The following is a 14,145-nucleotide window of genomic DNA, read 5'->3' on the forward strand; positions in this document are numbered from 1 at the left end:
AACAGAAACAATGCAATATACAATGTAACTCAACAAGGATACCATTGTATTACATTATACCATGCAGTCTCATTTGCAAAACACACTGAAAACATTGTCAGTAAAACATTCCCAGCTAAAACATTGCTGCAAATTCTCCTACCTTCTTTTTCCTGTAGCATGAAGAGAAATAACCAGAAATGTTATCCCTAAAATCAGATATGTCCTCCCATGTCTAACCCTGCAGTCCAGCACTAAATCATTTAAACTGCAAATGGCTGAATACAAAATATGAACATTTGTATTGCTTGTTGATGCACAGTCCAATCATCACAACCTTCTACAGGATTGTGTTTGGTTATTGATTCAAAGCATAACTACCATACTGCTTAACAGGGTATTATTTAAAATTATTCTCAGGCACTGTCTGTCCCAAAAAGCAAAATTAGTTCTCATAGGCTAATTATAACCTCATAGGAACAAAAAGGATGACAACTTCATATCAGTCATTCCCAGGCTCAAATTATCTACTGATGAAAAAGGATCTTAAAACTGTGCCCAGCAATATGTATTCATTTTGCAAACGAAGTAAGGAAGCAATATTTATTTATTTATTGACATTTGATTACCGGGGAATGTTTGACTGGGTAGGAGTCCATTTACAATAGAGGCCAGGGGTGAAAAGCTTCAAAGTATTACAAAACATTTTAAGAACAATGATTTTACAGTCTTTAAAAATTATAAAAAAACTACATTTTAAATAATTATACCAAATTAGACATAATATAAAAACAATGGTTAAGAATAGATGCAAGTTATATGATAATGATTTAATAGTTAGAAAAATGTTAATCAGTATATAGAGAAGTTAAAGGTAAGTTAGTATAATACAAAAAGGAACTGCAATACAAAGTGAGAGAAACAGAAAATTAATATTCATTAAGTAACACGAAGTTCAAGCTAAAGGAAAATCCGTTCCGTAAATCCAGATCCTTATGCTTGTATAATAAAGGATAAAACCTTTGTTCAGATTACGTATGTCTTCTGATGCCTATTTATTGGTAAATGTGTCATGCTGATTGTTAATGTTTATGTAATCACTATTTCAATACACTTCTGTCACAGCAGTGAATATTCTTGTTGATGTTGGGTAGACACAAATTTACACCAGAATTATTACATGTGGGTCCTGTTTAATTTGGGAGGTGAGCACTATTCTGTGCCTGGAAAGGCCTGTAAGAAATTTTAAGGATGTCTACTTAACGATGCACATGGCAAGTTGTTTTATGACCTGTACACCTCTAATGGGGCTCTAGTTTTGGCTGAAAATAATTGGCTGACTAGAATTCCTATACATTTATAAAAAAGAAATAAATCAAAAACAAAAATAAATATTGCTTGCTAAACTCTCTCGAAGCTAGAAAGTATATATATGCATGAGTATATGTCATCAGACAGACACACACACACACACATATATATATATATATATATATATATATATATATATATATATATATATATATATATACATATACATACACATATGTATATATATATATATGTGTGTGTGTGTGTGTGTGTGTGTTTACCATCAAAATTCTGAAAAGCATTCCTTTGAGTAATGACTTATTCAAGAAATAACATTGAAAATAAAAACATCATCTATAACAAAAGCGGTAATGTTGACACGTCCATAGTCAACATAGTCAACATTACCCAGCATACCTTGCCTTCCAGTCATATCCAAATAACGTTTTGCAGGGGGGCTGCCCCCCCCACACCCCCTGCTAATTATATATACAAACTCTGAGATCACATTACAGTGAGAAAATGGATACATTTCCCGATCCCCACTGTACCATGATCCCAAAGCAGAACATTGACTTCACAACAGTGAATGCACTCGCTGTTGTGGAGTTGACCATTTTTGGTTCGGCCTTCCGTGAACTGGAAAATAGCCTTTTGACCATCCCAGTTCACATGAATGTCATCCAAAATTTTAATAGTAAACTGATATATATATATATATATATATATATATATATATACACTCACACACACATATATATTTTTTTTCTGTTGCAAAAATGAACATACAGACTTGATATACTGACCCAGATTTACTAATCTTCTGTGCAGGACTAGAAGAAGCGGTCGTTTAGGAGGAGCAGGGCAGCGCACAATGCATATTAATGAAGGCACGCTGCCTGAACTCCTAATCCTACATGGAGTGTGAACAAGTGCAGGGGGCATGTCTGGGAGCAGAGCTCTCAGAATAAACATGCCCCTGCAAACCAGAACAGCAGAAAGTGTAAATAAATGAGTGAGATCGCTCATAGGTGTCCGCATATCCCCACCAACAGTCCCCCATGTGTACAACAGCAACAGGACATAAAAATAAAAAGAAGAAACCCCTTTATTTTTTTTTTAAACTCTGAGTACGACTAACCATAGGTGTGAGGGTTTACCCATCACTTAGCTATGGTTAAAGCAGCTTAAAAGGCTGAAGAGGATAACAAGGAAGATATATACAAATGAAGCAGCATAGCAATAGTGTAGTGGTCAGAGCAGGCATTCCTGGTTCGAGTCCCACTGCAGCACATACCATTTTCCATGTGAAATCTGTATATGAACATATTTTTACATTTTTTTTTGCTGTATAACCTACTAAATAACATTTAAATGTGAACTGGAGTACTGCATTAAATGCACATGTGAAGTGTCAGTGTCATAATGAATAAGGCACTAGTAAGCAGGTTTAAGCACAAATAAGCAGTAGTAAGCATATATAAGCACTAGTAAGCATGTTTAAGTGCATTTGCATGGGGGTAAGCATTGCCTACACAGATTAAGCAAAGTAGAAGCTAACTGAGTGTAAGAAACTGTAACCGGAGGTTAGCATTGCTTAGCTCTGCACAAACCCATGCACATCGTCTTACAACTGCTTTAAAGTGCCTTAATCACTCTGTACCCAACAGCCCGTGTTCTGCCCAGCAACAAAATAAACAGCTTCTGCAAGGCTCGAATTCAGGATCCTGTACATCACAGTAGTTAACCACTAAGCCATCATAGCAATACATATAAATGAGGTATCAGCAAACTAATCCTCACCACAGAAAAATCAAACCAAACATGTGAACTGAATCTATGTACAGTGTGATGTTGTATAACCTGCCACAGAACATAAATATGTGAACTGGAGTACTGCAGTAAGCATATATTTAAGGTGTTATTGTAATAAAGTGTAAAAGTCCCCAGGACCCCATATAGTGTATGTACACATGAATCACGGATACCAGACACATATATAACCTATAATGAATAATAAATCACTGCCAAAAGACAAATATGGTGCTAATTAACTATTAAGCAATGTTAACTGCAGCACAGCTCAACTTAGTAATTGTAAGCAATGTGTAGGGGAGCCAATTCAATCTGCCCAGTGGTATACCTCTTTAAGCACTGCCAACCTTAGGTAAGCAGGTCTGCCCATAGCTTAGCCTTTTCAAAACTGGCCAATCACGGAAAAGTGCGGGAAATTGGCAGTATTTAAACCCCAGAGGTGGGAATACTTCCCATGACTGGTTGTAGCTTTCTACTGCAGGCAGAATGGCTGGTGTGGGTGAAGGCACTCAATTTAGAGTGCAGCCCTGGGGCATCCAGGAGTCAAAATTCATGGTATGGCTCCTGGTAAAACACCATGAGCTGAGACTACTGCAGGGCCAGTACCAGGGCTTGCAGTATAAAACAGAGGCCTGGGACAGTGTCACCCATGACCTCACCAGTGCCACAGGTATCCCCCGGACTGGTGAACAGGTCAGGCACCACCATGCTGATCTGAAACAACAGAGGGGGGATGTACTGGAACAGTGGATCCAGGAGTCTCAACAGATGCCTAATGCCCCAGTACTGTGTAAGTACTCATTCTACTAAGTAGTTAATAATTGCCTAGCTTGTGTATACTATGGATAGGTATGGCTAAATATCACTGTATTTCTCTGACAGCTTCTGATGAGTGGGCTGCGAACCAGCATGCCAATGATGCTAGGTTGCAAAGGCTGCATCGCGAGGCAGGTTAGTATTTTGCTGCATGTACTGTCATAACAAATAAATATAAGAGCCTTAGAAAGTGTTGTACCAGTAGAAATAAATGTGTAATATTCTGTGAATAAAGGTGTAACCCCTGGAGTGCTCCTGTTTACTTTTCTTTCGTATGTTGTTGAACTGTTGCATACTATAAATAGTACTGCTGTATTAAGCAGTGTTACCTACACTGTGGTATGCAGATAAAATGTGTATGAAGTTCTGTATAACAATGTTGGAAGTGCCAAGAGGTCAGTCATGTTGTACAAGTGAGGGAGACTTAGAAAACAGTAGAAAGCTTTACATCAATGTCCTGATGGCACAGTGTACTGTAATGTTAACAATAATTGTGTTGTCACACACAAGCAAGGGTTTGAATCCCGGGAGTGCTAGTAAGTTGTATGCATAATCATACCCCACAACTGTACAGATTTTGTTACAATGTTCCGATAGAAAGCTGTATGCATAATTACACCCAACAACTGTACAGAATTTGCTAGAATGTTCCGATAGAAAGTTGTATGCATATTCATACCCCACAACTGTTCCAGTCTGTCCAGCATGTCCAGATAAATGGCCAACATCACCAGCCTGGTACCCCATTCCCCAGAAAAATCAGTGTGATGATCCAAGAAATGTACTGATAGTCAAACATGTACATAGTCAGAGAATGTATATGAAAACAAACCTGTCATTCTAGCACCTTACCCAAAGTGTATAAGAGCAATTCTCAACACATGTTGCATTAACACCTGCATCTTGTCACGCCTGTATGTAAGAAACAGTTAATGTATATAATAATCTATAAACATACCAGTGTACAATGTAAGGTCATTGAGTAGTGTAATAATACATGTAAGGGACAGATCACTGCAGTGACTAAGAATGTTGTGAAAACTACAAGGATATATTAGTTGTTAAATGAACTCTCTCTCTCTCTCACCCCTACCATATGTGCAAAAATAACCCAATGACACACCTCAATCTGTATGTGTACACTCCAAACTTTTGTTGGGACATATGTCCTAATGGTTTATAAATATTCACATTTGTTTCTATGTATGTGCCATGTTAAAATACACCCATATTGGTGGTCTGTTGCCATCAATAAAACCTGCATGCTGTTCCATATATGCATGCATTCTGCTTGCTCTGCAACTGTTTTAAATCTGATGTTTTGGGTTAATGGGAATACCTATGCATGCTGTTATAACTAATCCTGACTGCTGTTGACTATTACTAACCCATATCTGTCATAAACCTGCTACAACATAGCTCATATGGGAAGGCCAGTCCCAGCGGACCCAACTGTCCCACCTTAGCTGGCCATGGCACCGGACACCAGCACGTCTAGGACCCATCCTGGGACTTCCTCCTCCGTTGTCCCTGTGCCACCTTCGGGTGGAACTGCTGGAGTGGATGTGGCTTGCCCCCCGTCGTGAGCATGCGTGGAGAGGAACCTGTCACCCGTTGACATGTCTGGGCCATGGTGCGTAGGGAGCTCGATCTGGAGTTTCAAGACCAGCTACGGCAGCTTGAGGGACGAGTGCCGCACTTAGAGGGTGAACCTGCCCCTCCTACACAGTTCCCAGCACAGCCGCCTTTGGGGCCATGAAGATGCAGTGGTGACTGCCCATGGGTGGGGACCTCAGTCCCACTGTTTCCATTTGGGGGTTCATGGGCTTGCGACTTCCAAACACCCCTCCCCATCCAAGGTGTTTACCCCCCACAGGTGTCATATACCGCCCCTGTATGCTTCTTGTTGTCTTGTCTGTTAACCTACCCAACCTACATCCCCAAATATACCTACTACCCCTCCCTAACATCCCACTCTCACCTGAAAAAAAGGGCAATCTGTTCACACAAAAAAATCTCGCCCCATACATAGCTGTCCATTTCACACACATATTCATTGGACACATGTAATCTGGTCTAATTGGCATCACAACGAATTTATGTTGTTTTTACCCCTCTCCCAGGAGTTTGAGGGTCCAAATCTACCTTCAAATTCAGTGTATAGCACAGCTGTTGCTGTAGAAGAAATGGGCAGCTATGGACCGTTTCTACACCCTTCCTGCACATGCCTAGCTATTTTCCCTACTGTCTTACCCTCTTTGTGCCCCTTTTTCACCACTTTCCTATCAACCCTTTTTTATTTTCTTTTAAAGAAATTAGTGCAGGGGTAAGCAGGAGTAGGTACTTTTAAGCAGCAGTAAGCGGGTTTCAGCCTGTTTGCTCGGTGGTAAGCTAGGCCTACACAGGTTAAGCAATATAGAAGATAACTGACTGTAAGAAACTGTAACCGGCAGTTGGCAGTCCTTAGCTCCATGCAAACCAGCGCAACCTGCTTACAACTGCTTTAAAGTGCCTTAATCACTCTGTATCCAATGGGCCGTGTTCTGCCCAGCAGCAAAATAAACAGCTCTTGCAACGCTCAAACCAAGGACCCTGCACACCCTAGATAGGGTGATTTACCACTAAGCCATAACAGATATAAAGAAATGCCATGTTTTCACAAACATATCATCCAGTCCTGTCATGCAACAGTACAGAGAATGTATACCAACACCTAGATGTCTGTGTGTGTAACTATATTAATATTTAAACAGATACAACATATATATATATATATATATATATATATATATATATATATATATATATATATATATATATATATATATATATATATATATATATATATATATATATATATATATATATATTTCTAAAACTATATGTCTACATATACACAGCACGTTACATATGTGTATGCAGATATATATCTATATAGGTATATATGAGCATAGTTATATATATGTTAGCAGATATGGCCATACATCTGTAGATAGCAATGGCAGATTAACAAATACACATATGTCCACATGCACCATTAATAGGGTTGAGAGGCCCTACACACTATACGTCTTGTACGAAATGCGCCCTGCAATACACTACCAAGTACAGTCTGCCACCCATAGGAAATGTAATATGTGGAAGCCATCAACATCCCCAGGATACAGATACACAGACACAGATATGCAGATACAGATATACATACATGTCACTACACATACACATGCAGATATATGTACAGTAAGATACATATGTAGAAGGTGCACACAATATGAAACAGCCACTATGCCTACAGTTAACACCTGAACAACTGCACACTGTATGGGCCACCCATACAAATGTCAATCATTGCCTGCAATATATACGCATAGAGAGGTCATACGAAAGACACCACACACAGGTTTGCAGAAATGGGAAACCTGTAATTGTGTACTATTGCTTTTCTATATGCCATGTCATATAGCTTTTCAGACACTGACAACCATATAAACAGAGTACTGCAACTGTGAAACAGTTACACTAATACAGTAGTCCGGAAAGGTTCACAACTGTTGCTGTCCAGGCCAAGTCCTTCAAATTGTACAATAGTGAAGACAGACTGGGCCACAGGATACCAAACAATCAACAGTATGTATTACAGGTGTGTAGTTCAGCAGCCTCTATCTACACTCTGTACAAATTCAGTAGGTGGTAAAGACGCTATGTGATCAATTGGGTTACCACTGTTACATAACAAGGAATAACTGACACCATCACGAGCACACTGATAAACAGAACAGTCTGTATGGCAGGAGGCAGTAGGCTTGCAGTACTCCAGTTCATGTAAGTAATGTAAATATAGATGAAGTATAAGGTACTGTACATCCAGATACCCTGTGGCAGCTCACCTCTGATACCCCCACATTTTGTAACAGCCTAGGTCATTTATGGTACTCCCCACCTACACTCAATAATACAGGGCAATATACCACTGTTACATACACTGGCCTCTGGAGTGCATAAAGGCACACATGTATTGTGTAGGTGACGCCCACACATATATGGCCCCTGCCCCACTGCATGTGTGGGGGATACAACAGCAGTGGACTAATGGCAGCAATGGCAGTGTGATATACTCACAGCCCACTACAGAACAACCCCCAACAGCATGACATATGTGCAAAGCTTGGTATGTAGATGGAGGACAGAGGCTGGAACACAGGCACATATGTGGAACACTGTTGCCATATACTGTGCAAGGTGCTGGTTTTACAGGATAGTCTGCAACATACCCTTAGTCAGGGAATTGAGGTTAGAAACAGAAATGGATGTAACCATGTACTGATAGCACTCATCACATACACTGCCAGTGTAATATCTGACACAGGACCTGTGTGGTGGACGGACAACACATGATAGGCATACCTCTGTCCAGCAAGAGGATAGGCCCACAGTAGTGAGCTATGCAGACAGACTGCATTCCAAGGTAAACTAGTATGTACACACACACACACACACACACACACACACACACACACACCCACACACACACACACACACACACACACACACACACACACACACACACACACACACACTGTAACACCAGTACTATACAAAACATAACACAACTCTACTCACAGTCTGTATGTAGTTCCTGATCCTCCTACTCATATGTGGCAGCCCTGAGTGTGCAGGTTCTCCTGCAAGAGGTATTGCTACCTGCTGTCTGTAACACTGATGCCCACACACACAGGAAGGATGTCCATCACACAAGAAATGTAAAGGGACCATGCCCACATGCTGTAGGGATTTATAGTGGGTGGTTGCCATGACAGTGGTAATTGGAAGTAGTACACATGTGTAATCATATATATATATGGCTATCTGGATAAGTATATGTACATATATTTCCACCATATGTCCTGGACATGGAGTGTAGCCCTACCCCAGCCCCTATAGTCCCAAAGTCATAGTGCAAGGGTATGTCAGGTATGTATAGCAGGTATATTAGTAGACACTTGCTACTGTCATTGGGATTGTTTTCACCGACATGGTGTGTGGAAGGTCACATCTGCTTATAACATGTGTGCCATTGGCTACTGACAGACATCCTAAGGAAATCATTGTAAAGTACCGCTGCTAGCATGTAATGCCCCTCTGGAGTGCAGCAGAGATATTGGCCAATATATGTTCAAGACACACCCTGTACAGTCCAGAGTTATACACATAATTTCTTAGTGCACAACATGCGTACCAGGCCTGACAATATGGATGTAGACAGCCATGTAGATGGGTATAATACATAACGACTGGTATACATTTGTCACCATAGGTTTTGCATTCACACACTCTTGTCTGGCTTGACACATAATGACTGCTGGTATAGGGGTGCCATGGACACATACTACGCACTAGATATTGACATACATCTGTACAGCATCCCACTGCTCTGTCTGACATACATGACTTTTAAGGGAGGCCCAGCAGCAGTACATCTGGAAAGTATCTGCACATGACATCTCACTGGGTAAGTACACTAAGCTGCTAGGTATGTAACAATATACTGTGCAGACTACAGGCAAACTGGCTCAACACTGGCCTACATCTCCTATGGGGGGAATGCACATGTACCTGCATATATAGCAGGCTCAACAGGTATGTCACAGCACAGGGTAAGATACACCTGTGTGAAAGTGCATAACCACAACCATTGTGAACACAGCCACAGCCACATATGGACACCAGAACTGTGACCTGAGCATCCCAAACACATACTCTATTATATGTCTGGCCTGTGTGTGTGCCTCATTATGGCATTGTTGTTCAGGTCTGTGTGCATTTCTGATGGGTGTCAGCCATGGCTCCAATGTGTACCCAGCATCCCCTACTAGGTGACCGTAGGGGGTGTCCCCACTGGCAAATCTCTGGTACAGCTGTGTCAGATGCCATATGTGGGAATCGTCATAGCTCCCAGGGCAGCCAGCACACACATTCATTATAATGCCCTGGGCATCACAAACGACCTGGCAGTTGATGGAAGGGATGCCCCTGTGGTTGATGTAGGCCCTACCCTGCTCACCAGGTGGTGCTTTGATGCATATGTGCGTGCAGTCTATAGCACCCACTACCCCAGGGTATTCTGCTATTTGGTGGAAGAGATGCATATTGTTGGTCAACACCTCACGGGTGTTAAGGAAATATACGTGCTCACTGGCATGTGCTGACATGGCATCCAGGAACTGGTGGAATACTCTGGATGCTGATGCCTGTGAGATCCCCATGTTATCCCCAGTTGTGCTTTGGGAGGTACCTGTGGCTAGTATACCTAGGCCTACACATACCTTGGTATCCACTGGGATGGGTTTCCCTCGGTCAGTTTGGTGTGTCAGGAGTGGCCGGCACAGCTCAACAATTTGCTGTAGGAGGTCTCTGTCCACCCTATAGTGCTCCACTATCTCCAGCTCATGTAGCCCCTGGTATGTTACCCTGGGTCTGTACACTCTTCTCTGTCTCCTCACTGGGGGTTGTTCGGCAGCATTCACATCCTCACCACCCTCAGCCTCTTGCACATGTTATTCTATGTTGCCTGCTACAGCCCTTCACATTTTGTAGGTTTGTTTGTTAAAATTTCCCAGCTTGTACACACCAGTGGTGTAGAGTGTAGTAAAAACCAGAGAAGAAGGTGTTTGCTTAGTTTATAGTGTTGTTCTGGGCTGGGATGGTCTGCTGTCTGTGTAATTGGCTGATTCTGATACATTTCACCTGCCAGCTAAGCTAGTTCTCCTTGATTACCTTCCTATTGCCGTTTTCCCTTCCCATTGCCTTCCTGTTTAAGCCCATGAGTGCACCGCACAAACAGAGTGCTCAAATGTGCACACTGCTGCTATTTCCTGGTTTAATTTTTTTTTTCTTCCTATAAAACCCAGTGCACAGCGTGCGCACCCGCTTAGGCATTGTAAAGAATGCTAGGCAGGGAGCAATCCCAAGCCACAGGGCTCCAATACGCTTACAGTATGCCTGACACACACCCCCATGATGTCACCTACCTCCTAGTCTTGCACTCAGCTATTCATACTCTTACACTGTTGGGACCTGCCTCACATGCTGGTGAAAACTGGGATTCACTATCCTTCCTCTCATTTGCATAGGATTGCTTGCTAATGCATAGTTACATGTCTCACACTGAGCCTCCCCTCTTAGCAACCATTACACACTGTCCAGGTTGTCTTCTGCCTGCCATTGACTTGCATGGCAGAATACTGATTTTAGTTAGAATGCTTATTTTAGGTTTATTTTATTATTTTCCCCCCGATCATGTCTGCGTGCCACTGCCCTATGCTTAAACAGCCGAGATCAGCGAAAAAAAATAAAAGTTGTTTTTTTTATTTATTTATTTATTTTTTTTTATTGTTTGCAATGCCAAAGGTCTTATACTTGGCCATTGGCATGCTTCTTCTATGATATGCAGCCTTTATGTGGAGCTGTCATAGCTCCGTTTTGGATTTTGCAGAAATGTACTCGGTTACTAACCGAGTACATTTCTGCAGATAGCACTAGTCTTGCACGGAATATTGCAAGCTTCCTGGATTGCAAAATCATCTCATTTGCATGAATTTCTCCTGCAAATGAGGTGATTTGCATACCAGGGCTTAGTCCGTGCATGATTAGTGCAGGAGCTCCCGTGCACGCCCCTGCAGGCTATCCCTGGATCGCAAGGCAGACATATTGCCTGTCAGAGCTCCTGCACTAATCATGCACGCCATGCAGGGCATAGAGAGTCCGGGGGACTGTCTCCTTAAGAATATCTTAAATCAGTCTGTTATTGATTATTGATACTGACATATTTAGAAATGAATAATATACGTAATTTATGTTATGTTATAACTGCCAACATACCTCTATTGTTGTTTGTGAACGTAATGCACTACTATTGTCTGTTTTTGCAGTGTGTTTAGCAATTGCCAACAACTCTGTCATTACATTTGTGTATGTTACTCTCTTAATCTCTTTCTCTCTCTCTCTCTCTCTCTATATATATTTTTTTTTTTTTTTTTTTTTAACTATTCATGCAGTTTTGTTTCCCCCAGGCCACCACTGAAAATGGGTCCTGCACAATCAGGTTGTACTTTTTAACAAAACACATTTTCATACTGTATTATCACACACCAGCTTACATACACTGCCGTCAGTGGGACTTTACTATGTAAAGTGGTATGCCATGAATAGATCCTTCTCCAGTGATTTAACTGATCCTTCAGCATACTAGTTGCCAGATTTGCTTGTGGTGAAAATGTTCAGTGTCCATTTAAATCAATTGATTTGTGCTGGTTCTATATCATTTACCTATGGTACAGTAAAATGCCATCTAGCATCCTGAAGGGTTGTTCTAATGTAGCAAGTGATTGACTGATCGATTAATTAATTAATTCAATTATTTATTTGTACTGCCATCTCTGCCTGTTATTGGAAATAGACAACTGGTCAAGTTACCAAGTATTCCAAATACACAGTGCTGCTAAAATGCTATACTGATGAGGACATCGGGATAATTTAGAGACTTAGAGAGTTTTAACGAATATGAGGTTATGCAAGACAGAAATGAATGATTTTTTATGAAATTTATGCAGCAAGTATTTGATTGATAAGACAAGGTTACACAGAGCACATGATAATGCAGAGGTGATGTTATTGGTACTTAATTCACAGAATCTCATAGCTGAGATCATATATCAACTATTACATGTGTCAGCCAAATCTTTTCATGGAACTATATGAATGGTATAGTGCACCCATGGTATTTGCTATAAGACTATGAACTGAAGCTGAAAGTGACTGAAGCTATATATGGACATGCCTATTATATGGAGTGAGAAAATGTATTTTATTTCATTTTATTTTATTTTTAATTGTTAAACTGGCAAGTACTCTGAAGGAAATACACTTTTGAGGATCAGCTAAGAAGCACTGTCTGTTTATGTGAATTGCTTCAATTCACACAATTTAGAAGTGAAAGGTGAGGGATTCAAATTCAAGTCTAATGGACAAAGCTTATAAACAACTTGAAACTTTAAACTTCAAATGTTAATTGCCAGATGTGAAATACAGTTTGTAAATGTTTCATCTCCCAAGCCCCTGCTTACACTTATCAAGGGTATCAGAACGTGTCAGGATTTGGGATGCATGGCTAGGTTTAAAAATGCCCTTGCGGTCGTTAGCCTAGTAAACACCTATGAACCTCTAAAGATGTTTGCACCTTAACAGACTGCAGCAGCACTCTATATATTAATGGTTATTATTACAAATCAAGTGACATAGAGTACAAGACAAAACGAAACATGATACAATAAAAAATTTGCAAATAAAAGCATTTTTTTTCTTTTGGGTGGGTGAAAACCTCACGTCTCTGTTTCTTATATACACTAAAAGTAAGAAAACACACACAATCACAGAGAAAGAGTAAATTTCACTTTAAAATGCGTATTTCAGTAATAGTATTTCTCTGCTCAAAACGGATGCTAAAGACAGCAGTTCTGAGAATAGTAGAGTGAACAAACCAATATAGGATGAAACAACCTTCAGGGAAACATAATATGAGGAAAACGCAGCTGATGTACATCAGACTACCAAAGGGACATCGTATAAATTACATTTATTTATCTACATATTATGTATAAATCAGAATGACATTTGGGCTTTAGTATCATTGGTCCAAAGGACAATAATGCCAGTCACAGTAATCCCACATGGATAGTCAGTACTCTTGAAGAAAAAATATAAAATGCATAATAACCCTATAATAATACATAAATCAATTCACTAGGCTGAAATGTACAAAGGGGAGAATGTAACATATAGATTCTAACTACTCTTATGTGGTATTGGTATGTATAAACATATACTGGCTGAGTGTATGAGTGTAGCAGCAAAAGTCCACTAAATTATTGCTCTAGACCCCATTTATTTATTAATGTTTATGCAACCATGAATGCTAGGACACATAAGTTATGGGTTCTGCATATTCTTTTAGTAGAATTCTTTAAATGAACAAGGGATCATAGGAGGTTACATAGTTATAAAGATGATGTTTTGGCAATGTGTGACCTTTTTTCCTGATGTGGCACTAAAGACGTTTCATGTTTCTGATATATTTCAATCTGAATATGTTTTAATGACCTGTTCATTAAGGTTGGTATTTATAGTCAGCTTGTGAAGTATATAAGATGACCACATCTATTCTGCATA

The sequence above is a fragment of the Protopterus annectens genome, chromosome 5.part0, assembly GCF_019279795.1.
Source record: "Protopterus annectens isolate FY-2018-M chromosome 5.part0, PAN1.0, whole genome shotgun sequence".
Taxonomy (NCBI): domain Eukaryota; kingdom Metazoa; phylum Chordata; order Ceratodontiformes; family Protopteridae; genus Protopterus; species Protopterus annectens.